A 17,576-nucleotide genomic window follows, 5' to 3' on the forward strand; every position below is an offset into this window, starting at 1 on the left:
GTCCAGGTTTTAATGCCACTGAAACCTATTGCAGAGCTTTCAAAATGGTACCAAAGTACCAAGCGCTCAAAATGTTCAAGGCATTTTGTAATTTTGCCTGATCGTCAGGGTGGAACATTTATCCTGCGGCCAGTGTGACCTTCTGAGACACCCAGTGGATTCAAGCACCAGTTCTGGATTGTAATGTAGAGAACAGCCATACTGATCAGGATGTTTGTCACCAGGATTTTAGTTCAGCACAGTAAAAAGTGGAGAACTGTCATTTTAGACCTATGATTTCCAGGTATTAATGCACAGATATGACCAGAATATTGGTAGACTTGTCTGAGTTCAAACTGGCAATATAGGGGTGAAAACCTAGTATTAAAGTTTGAAATAAATCTTAAAAGGGTAGATATCAAAACATTGTCTACTGGACTTTTCATAAAGAACTTTTGTCATTTGTGATTAAAACTGCTGTGTCTACAATGAAAGAAACCTTTATTTCATTTGTCGATAACCGACACCCAGGAATGAAGGCTCTGGGTCAGATCATGTTACTGTGATCAATGTGTTAAGTTATAATAAACACTGACTATAGCTATATTATCTCCTGTTGAGGCTTAATAGTAGTAGTCTATTAATTCTGGGATTTAGAAGATGTTACTGAATGAACAGATGCCTACATGGCCTCTTTCCTGCCCAAATCTTGAGATTCCTGCTTTTCCAATAACCAATCTTTGGGAATATCATAATGATTTATCACATGTTCTTTATACTGAACACCAACCAGGTCCTCAGGGTCCTCAGCTGATGTAAACTGGCACAGCAAGGCTAACCTACGCTCATTTACCACAACCCAGGGTAAGACTGAAGGAGAATAAAAGGGAGTCATCATCGCATAGAATAGAACCAAACATGCATGTTGGAAATGGTTTCAATTCTTAGCCCAGTTTTGTCATTCTACTCAGCAGTATTTGTACATGGCTGTCCCCAAAGGTGAGGATTCATGTGCTTCACTGTGATACCTGGTGTCACTAGGAAGTATTTGTGGGATAAATCTATCTGCAGTCACTCTTGGGTGTTTGATCTGGAGCTGGCACACTGTATAGGTTCTTAGATGTGGCTTCTACCTGAACACTGAAATCTTCCCCAGGGTCACCCTTCCCACTTTGACTTTGAGTTACATGATCTCTACAATAGCTACAATTGCTTCTGTGTTTCTTCAGTTCTTTCCAACCACTTCTACAGGGGTCCTGCACTGCTAGCGCCAAAGTTGTTGACAACTATTGATGAATGAAGGTCTACTCTCAGTGCTGCTGCCTGTCCCACACTGTTTTTCATGTTCCCATCTTGGCAGTGCCCTCAGCCTCACAGGGCACCTCTCCTTGGGCTGGCTGAGCTCCACAGCAAAGCCTCCTCTTTCAGGGCTCTTGGCCTGGGGAACTGGAGGCCATCTGAGGGGCAGCTTTGTTGACAGCTCTCATCAGCAAGTGTTTGGGGAGAAAATAAAAATAATCCACATAATTTCTTCCAAGGAAATAGAGGAAATGCACTCTGTCTGTCTGTCTATCTATCTACCTATCTATCTATCTCGTGGCAGAGCACAGGGGCACCACAGCAGCATAAGTGGTGAAGAGGCTGAATGTGACTAATTCTTTGGTGGCAAGGTGGCTTGGTCCTTATTTCTCTTGCCCTGCTTTGAGATCTGCCATGCTCCTTGGCACAGCCTGAGAATCACTACACCATAGCTGCTGAGCCTCAGAGGCCAGTGCTACCCGCTGGGGGTGAAATGGGGCAGTTCAGGCATGTCTTGTCAGGACCCTGACCAGCAACAGGATTGCTGGTAGCTCAGAATGGTGTTCATCCCTGTGCCCAGAGAGAGAGAGAGACTCTGTCTCTGTGCATTTGCAAGGTAAAGGGGAAAGGTGGCTCTTCTGCATTCTCTTTTCTACAGCTCAAGGTGAGCCCCAGTTTGGCAGGTGGCATGCAACTTCATTCCTTCTGCTTTCTTTTCCTCTCATTTTCTTTCTGTAGTGCAAAAATAGTATCAGTAACACATTTATATCCTGCAGGAAAGGTAACATGTGGACAATGTTGCAAAACTCCAGGTGGGAGCTGTGGCTGTTGTACAGAAATGACATATGTAAAAGTTACCAAATATACACAGAAGCTTTGAAGGAGAAAGGTGTGATTTCAGAGAAAATTATCTTGTGCTTCCTGAGACAAATGGGAAACCAGGTTTCTTGCCCCTCATGGGAGCTTTCATGGCATTACTTACGCTTAGCCCTCAAAGTCCTTATGTGAGGTGAAGGACACCTTACCTAGGTCCGGATCTCTTTAGTAGGTATGGATATTGCTTTGTATCTAGGTGTATGTGAAGGCTGAGATTAGGTCTAGTGGAGGCACAGGAGAAAGGAGAGACTGTGGGAGGACAGACCTCTGGAGGTTTTCCATGTTCCCAGTCCCTGGGATGGCTCTGAGCCATCTCCTGTCCCCCAGGACTGCTCCTTCTGATCTGAGATCCACCATCTCCCACCTGCATGGCTCAGCCCTGCTTGCTGCTGAGCCTACTAGTCCCTGTGAACTCTGGCCTTCAATACCTGGTGTAGAAGGGGCGGGGAGTGTCCAAGGCTGAAGTGACATGATACATCACTCTAGCACACTAGGCCTTTCGCTAGCTGTATGCATTCTCTTTGCTGGAGAACTTCCTTGCAGGCAGGGGCAGCTGCATGAGACAAGGAGCTTGGCTTGCCAGTGCTACCTTCCTGCAGAGCTCATATGCCAGCCAAAAGCCTGCAAATCCTACCCACAAAGACCTTCATCTCCTTCTCTATAGCTCTGAGCACATCCCTAAGTAGTGCCTTGGTTTGGAGAGGTGAATTCAGAGGTGTGTTTGGGTCAGGATGGGGCAGCCTATACCTCAGTTCATTTACAAGTTATCTGTTTGCAGAATTACATATGGGAGAGACAGTTGCTCTGCAGATTATTGTGGACCTTGCTCCATCGCTTCTGAGACACTCGGCGTGCTTGGACTGAGACCACTAAGAAATGTCATCTCCTTTCTTGGTTTCTGACAAGCCATTACTATGTGGGCTGGACAATCCTGTGTATGCCCAGCACTGCTATCTGCTGATTGACAGTAGCAGTGTTTTGGAGCTGGGCTGATGAGAAAGTGCAAAGCCTTTTCTGAAAAGCCTTTTTTTTTTGTGTGGAAAACCGAGGTTTTAATGAAAGTGATTTATATGGATAGAAAAATCCTAAGTATTTTTAAAAACTCACAGATAAACCATTTCATCCTAAAACAGAAACATTGCCATTGAAGCCAGTGTCCTGTGTACTTCAAGGGAACCATAGCTACGTTCCCATTGTCTTCTAGGCATAGGAGTTGGTAGTTGGTCTACACCTTCCCTGACGCGCTACAGCCAGGGACTGTAGCAGTGATGAGCTCCTCTTTTTTTCACAGGCAGCGCTGTATGATGAAGCATGAAACCTAGGCAGCTAACCCATGGAGGAGGATGGGATATCCGAACCCCAGTGCCTATGTGGCACTACTGCTCTGGTATGAATTTTAAAAAGTCTGCCTCTTTAATCCTCCTGCCCTGCCTCACACCACCCTCCCCTCCCCCCCCCCCAAAAAAAAAAAAAAAGGGAAAAAATTCATTTCAGTAAAGATCAAAATTTTCTTCAGAAGAGAAGAAAGCAGTTGATAAGGAGGAAACATAAAAATTTTGAAGAGCCAGTTATACAGATTGTCCATCTGTTGGCTCTTGTTCTATCAGTGGCTCCCTGGTAGTGTCCATCACTTGTCTGTCATTCAACAGAGAAACACCCACTTTCACAAACTGTGGCAGTGAATTTCAGGCTGAAACGGTGAATCTTCACTTCAGCAGGAACAGGGCCCAGCCCTGAACTTGTTCCACTCAGCCAGATACTCTCCAAAAGTTGTGATCTTTTCAGCACAGATTTTGTCTTCTTTCAGCTCATTCTGCATATAGACACTGGAGCATAAGCTAGCTCCTTAAATAAAAATCAAAGCAAAGCACTTGACTTCAGAAGGATAGGAGACCCAAAAGGAAAGAAAGAAAGAAAAAAAAAAAAAGGCTGCTTAGGTAGTGGGTTGAACAGATGCCGTGGGTTGTTATAGCAACTTGAGTTCTAAAAACAGGAGAGAATACCCACATGCTTCCACATCTACTGAAGAACCCACACTCCAGATTTCAAAATTCAGGCACTGAGGAAACACCTATTTCCTATTATTAAAAAAAACCCAACCAAAAACAGTGCATAAGGCATCCTCCAAAAAATCCATATACATTATCCTATAAAAGAGAAGAGCTCTTTAAGATGCTTTGAAAAGGCTTGTGGTATCATTTGTTTATGATATTTAAAGCAGTGTGTGTGCATGCCTGTATGCCTGTGTGTGATGTGGATTTCAACTCACAAAAAGAACTTGAAAGCCTTCCAGCAAAAATGTAAGTGCTCTGACAAAGAGTTTGTGGAGGGGATAACTGGCAGCAGCAGATACCACAGTGACAGTGAGCAGTTGTAACATCAAACCTGAAACACAAGTTTTACGTACTTGTATGAGAAATAATGACTCCTCAGACACTGACTGTCTCTGTCAGTGCAGGGAATAAGCCCTGATTAGTAGTAAATCTAGGAGATAAAGCTTCAGGCAAGTATAATGGAAAGTTTTCATAGCAAAATATCATGTTATATGTGAAAATGTGTAATCAGATTCTGTGTTCTGCAAAAGCGTGCTTACTATAGCCCAGGGAAGTGAATAGGTGTTTTTCCTCTTGACTCAGCTGAGCACTGGATCAGGCCTCATATTTGCACATGAAATACTGTTTGGATTGGGATCTTTATCTGTTCCAATTTTATCTGAGTAGTTTGTGTGGGAGTGTAACAGCCTGAGCTGCTCCCCTGGAAAAGGCAGGGGACTTGAAATGCCACGTTTTGTTATTATTCCATAATTTTATTTTGTGGGGTTTTTGTGTCAGACTACTTGCACTAAAAGTCACCTGCAAATTCATGCCTTGGGTAACCCATCCTCCAGCTGCCTTCACGTAGTGAAAGTGGAACAGCTCGCAGCACTGCCCTGAGAGCAGTGCCAGTACTTAAATAAAGGCCGGCTGCTAGAAAAGGGGTAAAGTGAGTGCAGGACTGCCCTTGGCACTCATAGAGCAACACCTGGACAGGCAGGAATTTTTCCAACAGAAAGGTAATAGAAAGACTGGACACAACCATCAATCTCTGCGCCACGGAGACAGCAACCCCACTCCAGGTTGGGCCTACTGGCCGGTCACATGAAGGTGGCAGCCTTGGGGCATCTGCATGGATGCTCTTGCATCCCAGATGGCATGGGGCAGAGCCTGGAAGGCCTGAGGAACAAGCCTCAGCACTTACCCCAACCCCTTCTTCCTTCGCTAGCCGGCACGAGACAGCACAGGAGACTTTTGAGGGTAGATTTATTGAAGCAAAATGTATAAGTTGCTCAGGTACAGCAGTGAGAAAGCTCATACATGTATGTTGGAGAGAAGCCCCCCATTAACACCCATGGGAGGCCCCGAAGGTAGGAGCCTTTGCCTGCATAGAGCTCCTTTGAGAGAGAGGGCTGTACTGAATTTAAAGGATGGAGAGGTTCCCCTCTAACCCTCCATTTGGCTTCATCCAGCCCACTAGCTCACGCTGAAAAAGCAGCATTTGTGGCAGATATCTGCATGTGCCAACAAGGAAAAAACACTGCAGAGAGCTGTCATATTTGGCAAGAATGATAAAGCATGAGGTCAATGGTTTTGTCTGTGATTTTTTTCCCTCTAGTTCCTAATGCCAATATTTCACTGTACTGTATTGTACTGTGGTTTTTGATGGATGCTGGGGTATACCCCTTTCCCTGAAAGAGCTATGATCCCACTGCGTGTGCTACCCCAAGCACTCTTTGGCCCACTGGGCCAGTACAGCTGAGTGATGGAGCTGGCACAAACCTGCAAAGGGCTGAGGCCTTGTTTGACCGCAAGAGAAAGAGTCAGTGGCTCCTATACCAGGCCCAAAAGTCACTCCTCAATGTCTTCGAACTTTTCTCTCCTACCTTACTCTTTCCTAGAGGTATAAATTTCAGTAGAAGCTAGCTCAGGCCCACTGGGACTTCTTGTACTAATCTTCCAAAAATAGACCATCTGGTCAGAATTTTTCTTCTCTCTCCCTTTAATTCAAATGCGGCTGAAAGACATTGGCCAAACACACCTCCAGCAGTAATAATATTTAATGATACATCTTCAGACAGAAAAGAATATGGAAGCTATTAAACCCAGAGGCAAATATTTTCTGAGTTATGAGTGAGAAAATTGAGTTATAGGTAGAATGTGAATAGTTTTGCAGTCTTCATAGCAGGTGTTAAAAACAATCTGCTAGAATAATTATTTATTTCTCTTAAAGTATAAACTTGGTTTTTTAAAGCTATCCTAGAAGGAGTATAAAGGAATATGTTTTCATCTGTGAATAAATTAAGCAGGATTTTCTGGAGATGGGTGTGAAGGAGAGTTAATAGAGTTAGGGGAGGGAGGAGGTCTCATTTTAAAAACTATAATTAAAGAAAACCCAACAACAGGAAAATAAAATTAAGTGTTAGTTTTGGTTATTTGTTTTGTTGGTGAATGCCCAGCCACTAGTGGAGAGCAGTCCATGGTACAAACTCAAGTACAGATCTAACACTGGTATGCTGTGGAACAGCTGTCGGATTTAATTCTGAGAAATTTGAGACAAAATAGGCTTTAAGAGAGATTTCTCCCAGCAAACTGGCACTAGTGCTGTGTTAGACATGGCGCAGTTACTGTGTGAGCTAACTCACAGCTTCTGCAAAGTCAGTAAGTGAAAACTACCATGTAGTGCCTGCTCTTGTATTCTATAATGGATTTGTCAGAGAAGCTTTTCTTAATGGTCATGTCTGTCACACTGGATAAGAAACACAGGGTTGTTTTTCCTCTCTGTAGAATTTAACATCAGGGATTCAAATGGCAATAAAAGAAACAGGGGCTGGTGCTTACACAAAACCAGCACAGCACAATTAAGGTGTCAGCAGCCACAGGTATAACTAGAGCAGCAAGGAAAGCTGCTAGGCAAGGAAGCAATTGGGCTGTGCCCTCCCAGGTGAGCTTGTCAGGTCTCAGCAGAACACCCCTTTTGGGGGCACAGGGTCCCAGGGCCTGCTGCAAGAAGGTCCCACTCTACACCCAGGGAGGAAGCTGCAGAGTCCCCTCTTGGACCTGGGCCTTTGCTGTAGTGGAAGCTTTCGCAGGTGCCTGAGCAGCAGTGCAGCTCTCTGTGGGATGAGAGTCCCCATAGCTAAGTATAAATGCTCTGGCAGTGAAGACTGAAGCAGTGCCAGGTGGGGATCTGAACATACCCATCTGAAGAAAGGATTCTAAGATGGGCAAAATGGAAACTAATGAAAGTTTCATTCCAGGAAAAACAAATCAGGTCAAAGGGCACTCATGCAAAGGCAAATCTCTGTCCTGCCTAATGAAACCCTGAGTTTTTTTGATGAACCATCCATAGTTTCCCTCCTAAGATTTCCTTTAGACGATCTCACTGGGGCTGAGGAATAATATGGGAAGGAGGGTTTATCTGCTTAGCAACTGAAAAGGTCCAGACTGACTCCCATTTCACCTCCAGTGGAGGCAAGAAGATTTAATTGTTGATTTTTCAACTAGAAAATGGGATGCAGTCTACGTTCTTGTCTTGGTTAGTAGAGTGGGGAAGGAATAAAAGACCAGATTTTGTCCTTGTGCTTACTAAAAACCCTTCTGAGCCTTCTTTGAAAATAATTCCTGGCACAGTCAGCTTGAAACCTAAGTTTGACTTTTTTTTCCTTTCCTTGTACCAAATATGATTAGAACATAGTATGGATTAATTGCTCTGCCAAATGTCATTCCTATAAATCAAATCTGTTTTCTGACATATGAGTGAGTGTCTGAATACTCCAAAGCCATTAAAAATATCTGCATAATTTTAAAACCTGCTAAATGTTGTTGTTTTCTTTCTCTCTCTCTCTTTTCATTCTTGGTACAGTATGGTATTTTACTCTGATGATGAGAAGTTGAATGGCAAGTTTCAGTCAAATGCTTTTTTTTTTTCAATCCAATCCTAAAATCTTGACAATGGCACTTACAGTGGAAATGCCACCAACTGTAAATTTACACACGGACGAAACTTGGCATCCCTAATCAGCTCTTCTTTAGGCATAACTTGTGGGATCTCTGCCCACATTCTCTCTGCAGGAATTGGTGTTATCCCACTACTGAAGTATTCATGTGTTAGCACTCCAGGTGTATAAATGTATAACAGTGTGCAGGACAAAGTCTCCAGAGCTTGTCCTACTAGTCCGTACTGTGTTTCCTGTGGAATATGGTAGAAGTAAGTGCCCGTGGTAATAATGACCACCCTACCATCTGATTAGCTGTATCAAGCAACTAGAGCTGGTGAAAAATTACCCAGCACATCTTTTTTTTTTTTTATTGGTAAAGGCTGATTCAACAGATCTGAAACATTTTGTGGGACTTCATCACTTCTGCCAGTTCCTGAAAGGAACCAGCCACACTGGTAGACAAATCTGTTCCTGGCAACCTGCATGACTGTCCTCCTCTTGAGACCCACGCATTTTTTGGCAAGGTGCTGGGAAATGGGGTTTGCAAGCAGCTCCTTCCCTACCTTTCTGTCCATGGCCCCTGGGAGCCTGTTCACCCTGGCCTGGGGACACTGTCAGCCTGGAGTGCTGGCAGCTTGTGTGACAAACTGAAAAATTCATTTGGGATCTCTTAAAATTAAACTTATTTTACCCTTTTTTCCACATTTCCCCTCCTGTGGGTGGGGAGTCATCTAATGGTTCTTGTCTTGATTTAGAGGTTTGAGGCTTTTTTTCTATAACCTTTTACTTTCTACTCACAGTTGTCTCTTGCTCCTCAAGCACCTGGACAGAAAGACATAAGAAAGAAAGTTGCTTTATCTGGCCTCAGCCTGGCCCAGAGCTCACCAGCATCCACAAGGGGCTCTCTTTGATCAACAGGGTTTGTGAGCAAGGCCCAAGGGGCCAGGGGAGCAAGTGCACTGAGGAATCTGACAGCTTTCCACATTTCCCTCTTGGACCTGCAGTTGTGGCCTTTTGCCAGAAAGGCAGATAAAAAGGTCTCAAACCACGTCAGGAGAGGGCCAGTCTGGCCAAGGAAAAAGTTTTGTTTCTTCTCACAGCTGAAGCTGCCTGCCTCTGAGATGAGCTCTCCTGGCTTCCCCTGGTGCCTTCACCATCAAGGCAAAAGTTCCTTCTCCTTTATGCCACCAGTACATTGCGGGGAGCTGGGGCAGCTGCAGCCCCTGGGGAGAAGGGGCGCCCATCCCTGTGTACAATGGAGAGCAATTCAACAGCATGTGAGCCTGACCGCACAAGCCCGTTGTACTGGGTGGACTGCTAACTATCCTGGGAGGCTCACAGTGGATTTTTTTTAATTTTGGGACTCCAATTCTTTAGATCAAGCTCAGATAATTCAGTACAAGAAGTCTTCCATGCCCACTGTTCTAGGATTTTGTTGCATATTGCCTATTTGCCCCTCTTTAGTTAGTTTCTTTCAAAGGTCTATCTCAAAGGAAAAAGCTGATTTGAAACTAAAAGCTGGAAACTATTGGTATTTCCAGTAATTTTCTCCGTTTTCAAAAGAGTCACCCAAATTGACTAAATTCTCAAGCACTTTTAGTCATCCTAATGGGTTTATTTTCTTTTCTTTTTTAGCAGATGAGTTATAAGAATGATTTCTCATTATACTTTTCAAACTATTTCTCATTGGTATAAATTTAAATAACCACCCACCATCAAGGGGAATGCCACACCACTATCTGATGAAAATAGACACAGGGTATAATGTAATTCAGTTCAGATCTTGTATTGTGTTGCTAAACATGACGCTATGATACAGAAAATAAGGTTCTGGCCTTTTTACCCTCTGTGACAAGTTATTTCTCTGAACTGAAGCAGCACACTGGGAAACTGTTCCTCAATCTCAGAATCTGACTAAACCCTAAGTCTGTTGACACCATGATCTAAATAAAAGGGGTAGAGAAGTAGAGAAGTCTGAGGGAGCAAGTAATTTTTTGTGTCTACTAATGTTGTAAGGTAGCATGAAAGAGTCAAAATAGTCCTTTAATTGCAAACATACCCATATCTCCTTGCCAGCAGAGGGTTCCGTCTTTGAAGATCCACTTCTGCTACTTTTATATTATTAAAAGAGGCCATAAGGCTTGCTAAGATTAATGTGAAGAGCCCAAAAGAATCATCATCTTTCCATTCAATTAAAACTGTCTGGAGCAATTAAAGCAGCACAAGATAGTGTGATCCAGCAAAGGGGTGTGAGAATGGAACTGGTTTTGCATCATCATTGATCTTGGGCAAGAGGTTTCACTTTTCTTTTCTGTTCTCATACCTTGATTTGTCTAATCTATGCTTTTAGACTGTGAACTCTGTAGCTGAAATTATTCTGTACTACATATATATACATATACATATATATACATATATACATGTACTACATGTATACAGTTTCTGGGGTAATAAGAACAGGACTGTCTCTATAGAACACATATAAGGGGACCCACTGATTCTGAGAGCTTCCGGCGAAAAATACTGTGTGAGTGCAGAAGTACGAAGTGAGAGTATTATTATTCCATTTCCATATTGGTGATCTAAAATATTTGGGTCTGGGCTTATGCAGCTACTAAACCAGAGTTCATGTTATGGGCAGATGGAACAGGCAGAGGATGCAATAACCCATATAAAATCTGGCTGTTGTTGGGTGAACCTCACTGGATTAGGTCTCTCCTTCCACCTCTGATCTGCTCCCAGGATGCTGAGGAGGATGTGCTGGGGGCTGTCACCCTGCCATTCCTCTCTGAGAGCTAGGTAAGGGCCAGTAAAAATGCTGCTAGATATTCTTGTCTCAGGACAAAATACATTCGCAGCCTGAATTTGAGCTCAAAGAGGTGAGTGATTTGCCTACAAATGAAGAGGCAAACCACATCTACAGTTGTACCTGCTGAATCAGTATTCCTCCTAGCCTATCCTGCAGAGAAGGTCTGGGATACAGCTTAGCCTGAAGCCTTCACTAGCACAATCCAACACCTCCTGGGTGGAGGTTAAAGGCCAAAAGCCCGTTTGTGCACAACTGTTCTTCCTTCACTTGTCCTGCTCTGTGGAGCCAGAACAAGGCAATAGAAGTCCTGAGAAAGGCTTTATTAGCATCAGCTGTCAAAATCACTTGCATTTGTAATCCAGCAGTATATTTTCCTCATTATCATTCTTTATTTCATAAAGCATATTCTTCCCACATCTTTTCAGCTCAAGTTCCTGGCAATAGCCTGGGAAACCAAAGCAGGTAGAATGACTTTTTAAGCAAAATCCCTCTTTTTGTTCAAGAATGCAGCTTTGTCCAAGCAAAGGTGATTAAGATAGAAATTAATAGCTTTATTAGCTTTTTGTCTCAAACTGAAAAATACTCTGTTATTCTATAGCTTGCTTCCAGCATCTGGAATTATAATGGAAGGTAAGTTTTAACTTGAAACAAAAGTAAATATTTTCCCTGCCCCACTCTGCATAACCACCAGCACTTGAAATATATTTAAAAAAAATAATCTTAGCTGGAATGCAAATGTACCAAGCTGCATGCCTGGGGGTAAGCTTGTGTTCCAGGCAACAGCTTAGGGAAAATGAAGGTCAAATACAGAAATGCCCAGAATGTACTAATCAGCTGAGAGGGAGAATGCAACAAACCATCAGTGGCTTCAAACTTCTAAAAGTTTGCACAAGAAAAATAAAGATTTTTGAGCTAGTAAGGTTTTTGTTAAGTTGATTAAAGCATCTCTTCTGCTTGAAGTGAACACACACCCACACCCATTTTACCACACCAAGATACCCAGAAAACTACTTATCATTTTGGCACCTGTGAGCTTTTAAATTGGCTGCTAATGGACTAGCTGGAGCCTGATGGGAGTTAGGCAGGAGAGAAGCACCCTGTTTGGAGAACAGTGTGGCAATGTCCATTTTTCTTATTGAGGTAAAGCCTTTTGCTTTAGTCTGGAAATTCTTTCTGTTTGGTTTGTTTGTGGGTTTTTTCTTTATTTATTCATTGTAAATTCTGGATCTTAACAGTCCGCCTTTAGGAAAGAAGGAGAACTCTTGGGTTTTTCATGCTCTGGATGAGGTTGGAGAACCTGGAAGGTTGTACCATATTAGAGGAGAAACTGTTTGCTAATAACTTTGCACATGTGTCGTGGTTTAGCCGACAGCTCAGCCCCACACAGCCGCTCGCTCACTCCCCCACCGGTAGATGGGGGAGGGAATCAGAAGGGTAACGCTCGTGGGTTGGGATAAGAACAGTTCAATAATTAAAATTAAAAGAAACAACAACAGAAATGCAATGTAAAGGAGAGCAACGAGAGGTGCAAAGCCCCGGGGGGGGGGGAAGGGAACGAACTGCTGAAACAAACCACACGTGACGCTCCCGAGCCGCAATCTGCCACCACCCCCCCCCATACTGGTCATGGTGTCACATGGTAGGGAATGAACATGCCATTGGCCAGTCGGGGTCAGCCGCACCCACCATGGCCCCGCCCCTCCCAGACCCCCCCCTCCCCCGCCATGCGGCAGAGCGTGGGAAGCTGGAAAGGTAGCCGACCCCCAAGGTGAGGAGAATTAACCCCTTCTCAGCCAAAACCAGCACAACATGTATGATGTGGAAAGGAGCCCTTTTGCAAAAAAAAGAGAAGTAGTGATTTGGATGCAGGAGTGGTTTGTTGCATGTAGAAAGAGACTTGAGACCTGTGTGGAGTATATGCAAGCTGGTTTTGGTACTAACTCTTCACAGAGTAAGTCTGCAGAAGAGATGAAACCATGTATGAACCAGAGAAGCTGTGCCCGAGGTGTCTGGTTTGCTCTCAGCTACATTCAGACCTGCTGCTTCTGTCCGGGGGCTCCAGGCAAGTGAAACAGAAAAAAGCTTTTGTGTGCTGAGTAGAGCAGATGTAGGTGTTATTCTGTTTATTTTCAAGCTATCTAGCAATAACTTGCCTGGGACAGATGCTCTGCTGGGATGGGTGAAGCTTTTTGAGGCTCACAAGGAGAACGTGGGTTCAGGGAGTTTCTACACAGTGCCTGGCCTGTTGGCTTTCCTCTCCTGGCACATGTAGACAAGGATAGGGAAGTGTAGTGCTCTCTAATGGCTGAACTTGGCTAAGGGCCAGATCTAACTTAAATTCCTCAACAAACTACTATAGATGAGTTTATTTTTTGCCAGTTCCTCTCAAACCCAAAAAATGGCTTAACAAAACCTGAATGTTTAACCCTGCACTGCCCAAGCCGTGAGCAGCCACCTTCTCCAGGAGAATGCTGTGGGAGACAGTGTAAAAGGCCTTACTAAAGTCCAAGTAGACAACATCCATAGCCTTCCCCTCATCCACTAAGCGGGTCACCTTATCATAGAAGGAGACCAGGTTAGTGAGGCAGGACCTCCCTTTCATAAACCCCTGCTGGCTGAGCCCGATCCCCTGGGTGTCCCACATGTGCTGTGTAATGGCATTCAAGATGATCTGCTCCATGACCTTTCCCGGCACCGAGGTCAGGTTGATAGGCCTGTAGTTCCCCAGATCCTCCTTCTGACCCTTCTTGTAGAGGGGCGTCACATTCGCTAGTTTCCAGTCATCTGGGACCTCCCCGGTTGACCAGGACTGCTGATAAATGATGGAGAGTGGCTTGGTGAGCTCCTCTGCCAGCTCCCTCAGTATCCTTGGGTGGATCCCATCTGGCCCCATGGACTTGTGAACATCCGGGTGAAAGAGCAGGTCGGTGACTGCCTCCACTTAAAAAACTGGGACTTCATTCTGCATACTGTCTCCATCTCCCATCATAGGGGCCTGACAACCCTCAGGATGAACAGTCAAACTATTAAAGACTGAGGCAAAGAAAGCATTAAGTACCTCAGCCTTCTCCTCGTCTTTCCTGGCAAGGTTACCTTCCACATCCAACAAAGGAGGGAGATTCTCCCTGGCCCTCCTTTTGTCACTGATGTATTTATAAAAACATTTTTTGCTATCTTTAACTGTGGCGGCTAGTTTAAGTTCCAGCTGGGCCTTCACCTTCCTAATCTTTCACCTGCATAACCTCACAACATCCTGGTAGTCCTCCTGAGTCACCTGCCCCTTCTTCCAAAGGTGGTAAGCTTTCCTTTTTTTCTTGAGTTCCAGCCAAAGCTCACTATTCAGCCAAGCTGGTCTTCTCCCTCACCTGGTCGACTTATGGCACATGGGGACTACCTGCTCCTGTGCCTTTGAGACTTCCTTCTTTAATAACATCCAGCCTTCCTGGACTCCTTTGCCCTTCAGGACTGCCTCCCAAGGGACTCTGTTAACCAGACTCCTTAACAATCCAAATCTGCCCTTCTGAATTTCAGGGTAGCAGGTTTGCTGACCCTCTTCCTTACTTCTCCAAGAATCGAGAACTCTATCATGTCTTGGTCACTGAGCCCAAGACAGCCTCCAACCATCACATCACCCACCAGGCCTTCTCTGTTCGTAAACAGCAGGTCTAGTGGGGCACCTCCCCTTGTTGGCTCGCTCACCAGCTGCATCAGGCATTTATCTCCCACATACTCCGGGAACCTCCAAGACTGCTTTCTCTTTGCTGTGATGTATTTCCAGCAGATATCTGATAAGTTGAAGTCTCCCATGAGAACAAGGGCTAGAGATTGTGAGACTTCAGCCAACTGCTTGTAGAGTACTTAATCTGTCTCCTCATCCTGGTTGGGTGGTCTATAACAGATTCCCACCAGGATGTCTCCCTTATTGGCCTTCCCCCTGACCCTTACCCATAAGGACTCAACCTTATCATTACCATCATTGAGTTCTAGACAGTCAAAACACTCTCTAACATACAAGGCTACCCCTCCACCTCTTCTTCCTTGCCTGTCCCTTCTAAAGAGCTTGTAGCCATCCATTGCAGTGCTCCAGTTGTGCGAATCATCCCACCATGTTTCCGTGATGGTGACCACATCATAGTTTCCCTGGCATGCAATGGCTTCCAGCTCCTCCTGTTTATTGCCCATGCTGCGTGCAGTGGTATAAATGCACTTCAGTTGATCTATTGATCTCTTCTCCTACACAGGCATGCCACCCCACAGGCTCATTCCTAGCAAGCCTGGTTTTATCCCCTTCCCCCTTCGTGTCTAGTTTAAAGCCCTCTCAACGAGGCCTGCTAACTCCTGAGCCAGAATCCTTTTCCCCCTTTGCAACAGGTAAACCCCATCTGCCTCCAGCCGGCCTGGTGCCATGTAAACTGCCCTATGATCAAAAAAAACCAAAATTCCACCGCTGGCACCAGCCTCTGAGCCACGTGTTAATGAGGTGGGACTTCCTGTTCCTTTCCCGGCTACCGATCGGGCGGAGAAAAACACTACCTGCACTCCTGATCCTTCAAATAATCACCCCAGTTCTCTAAAGTCCCTTTTGATTGTCTTTGCACCTCTCTCAGCTACCTCATCACTGCTGACCTGAACAACCACTAGTGGATAATAATCAGATCCTTTTACTAGCCTAGGGAGCTTCCTGGTAATGTCTCTTACCCTTGCCCCAGGGAGGCAGCAGACTTCCCTATGGGATGGGTCCAGTCAGCTTATCGGGGCCTCTGTTCCCCTCAGAGGAGAGTTGCCTATGACAATTACCCTTCTTTTTTTCTTATCAGTGGCTGTTGTAATGCGTGGGGCTGACTGGTTCCCTCTAGTCAACGCCTTGGGTGGATCACTGTCTTTACCTTCGTCCTCCTGGCCCTTGGGTTCCAGAGCCTCGTACCTATTGTGTAAGGGCACCTGGGGGGGGGTGAAGTTGGCCAGCAGAGGACTCGCCTACTGCGCCGAGCAGGGATCTGCATCCATCTTCCGTCTCTTGGGTCCTCTCCCTCTGCCTGGCAGCACAAGGGCAGGGGAGCCACTCCTTCTCTTGATGCTTCTATCTGGTGCGCTCGTCACAGGGATGGTAGGGAGTAGCTCCACCAGTCTATCTCCATCTTGCATTCCCTGATACTCCTCAGTCTTGCAACTTCTTTCAGCTCTGCCACCATGCTGAGCAGATCCTCCACCTGCTCACACCTTGTGCCGGTCCTGTCTTGGGAGCCCTCCATGACTGGAGCGAGGCTCTGGCACTCCCTGCAGCCAGAGGCCTGGGTGGCTGCATGTTTTAGCGGGAGTTCTGTCTGTGTCGCCACATGCCTTCTGGCGATAGCTCTTGTCTGAGCAGAGACCATGGCTAAGTCTTTTCTGGGAGAGCGTAGACCACGAGGAGAGCTCGCCAGCTGCCTGCTCGCCCTGCCTGCGCAAACTGCCGTGCAAACTGCTGCGCCATGCCCTCCCTGGTGCGCCAAGCCCTGTTTGCCCATCCTGGTTGCTCGTGCTCCCTAGGGGCCCATTTAAATCTCCTGCCATTGCCCCAGCAACGCCCAAGCCCTGTCTGCCTTGCTTGCAAGAGCAACTGGTTGTTTTGGTGCAAGGGGCCCACCGGGCTCTTTATCGGGTTCCCTGGCACAGGAAACCCCCTTTTCTACCCCAATCTAGCACCCAGCCACAGGATTTACTGTTGCTGCCGCTGCATGCCTCGCCAACTGAGCACAGAGAGAGAACAAGAGGGTCAAAAATTGGCAGCTTGGAAATAAGAAAGCTTGAAGTAATTTGGGGCAGTTGTTCAGATGATGGAAGAAGGTGGTGATACAATACCGAAAGAAAACTCGAGGAGGCCGTGTAGTGGACTAGGGCATAAGAAGTAGCCAGTGCGAGTCTGTATAAAGCAACAACACTGCTCTATCCAGCACTATGGTGAATGTGTCTAAGATGTGAATCTGCTGCTTCTCTGTGTCTCAGTAGAGGCGAGAACTGCAGTGATGTTTGGAGAAGGAGGAATCCCTGCAGAAGGTTGAAAGCTGGCTTTGTATGGAGTGACTAAGCAGATAAAGGGGGAATGTGATCCATGCATCTGTGTGAAAGCAGAAAAATGTAAGGAGGAAAACATGTATTCAGTTTTTTCTTGGGACTTGGGGAAAATTCAGTACTTCATAGCCTTGAGTATTTTACTTTCAGAAAAGTGTATAAATTGGGAAACTTTCCCTCTTGAACTGAGAAGTAGCAAAGCCCCTGCAATGTATGATATCTGTAAGTTTTAAATTAAGTGACATTGGCTCTCTGTGACAGTTTTCCCAAACTCCAATAAGTAAGTGACAGGGACTCTGGAAGAAAGATATCTAGCATAAAATAAATGTAGTGGTAACAGATAAAATCCTTCAAGCTGGAAGTGTCTTTGAATATGGAGTGGATGTCAGTGGCAACAGTTCTGCCTTCATGGGGTCCCCAGCTTCCAAGAGGAAGATGCTGCATGATTGAAAAGATATAAAGAAAATCAGGGGCAGGGGGCAAACTTAAGCAGTCAGCTGGTATCAGGGCATAGGTGCCAAATCAAATCTTTGAGCCAACCTTTGAGTCTACTGAAAGTTGGGAAATGGCAATGTTGGGGTGTTCTGT

The sequence above is a fragment of the Phalacrocorax carbo genome, chromosome 5 (assembly GCF_963921805.1).
Source record: "Phalacrocorax carbo chromosome 5, bPhaCar2.1, whole genome shotgun sequence".
NCBI classification, from domain to species: Eukaryota; Metazoa; Chordata; class Aves; order Suliformes; family Phalacrocoracidae; genus Phalacrocorax; species Phalacrocorax carbo.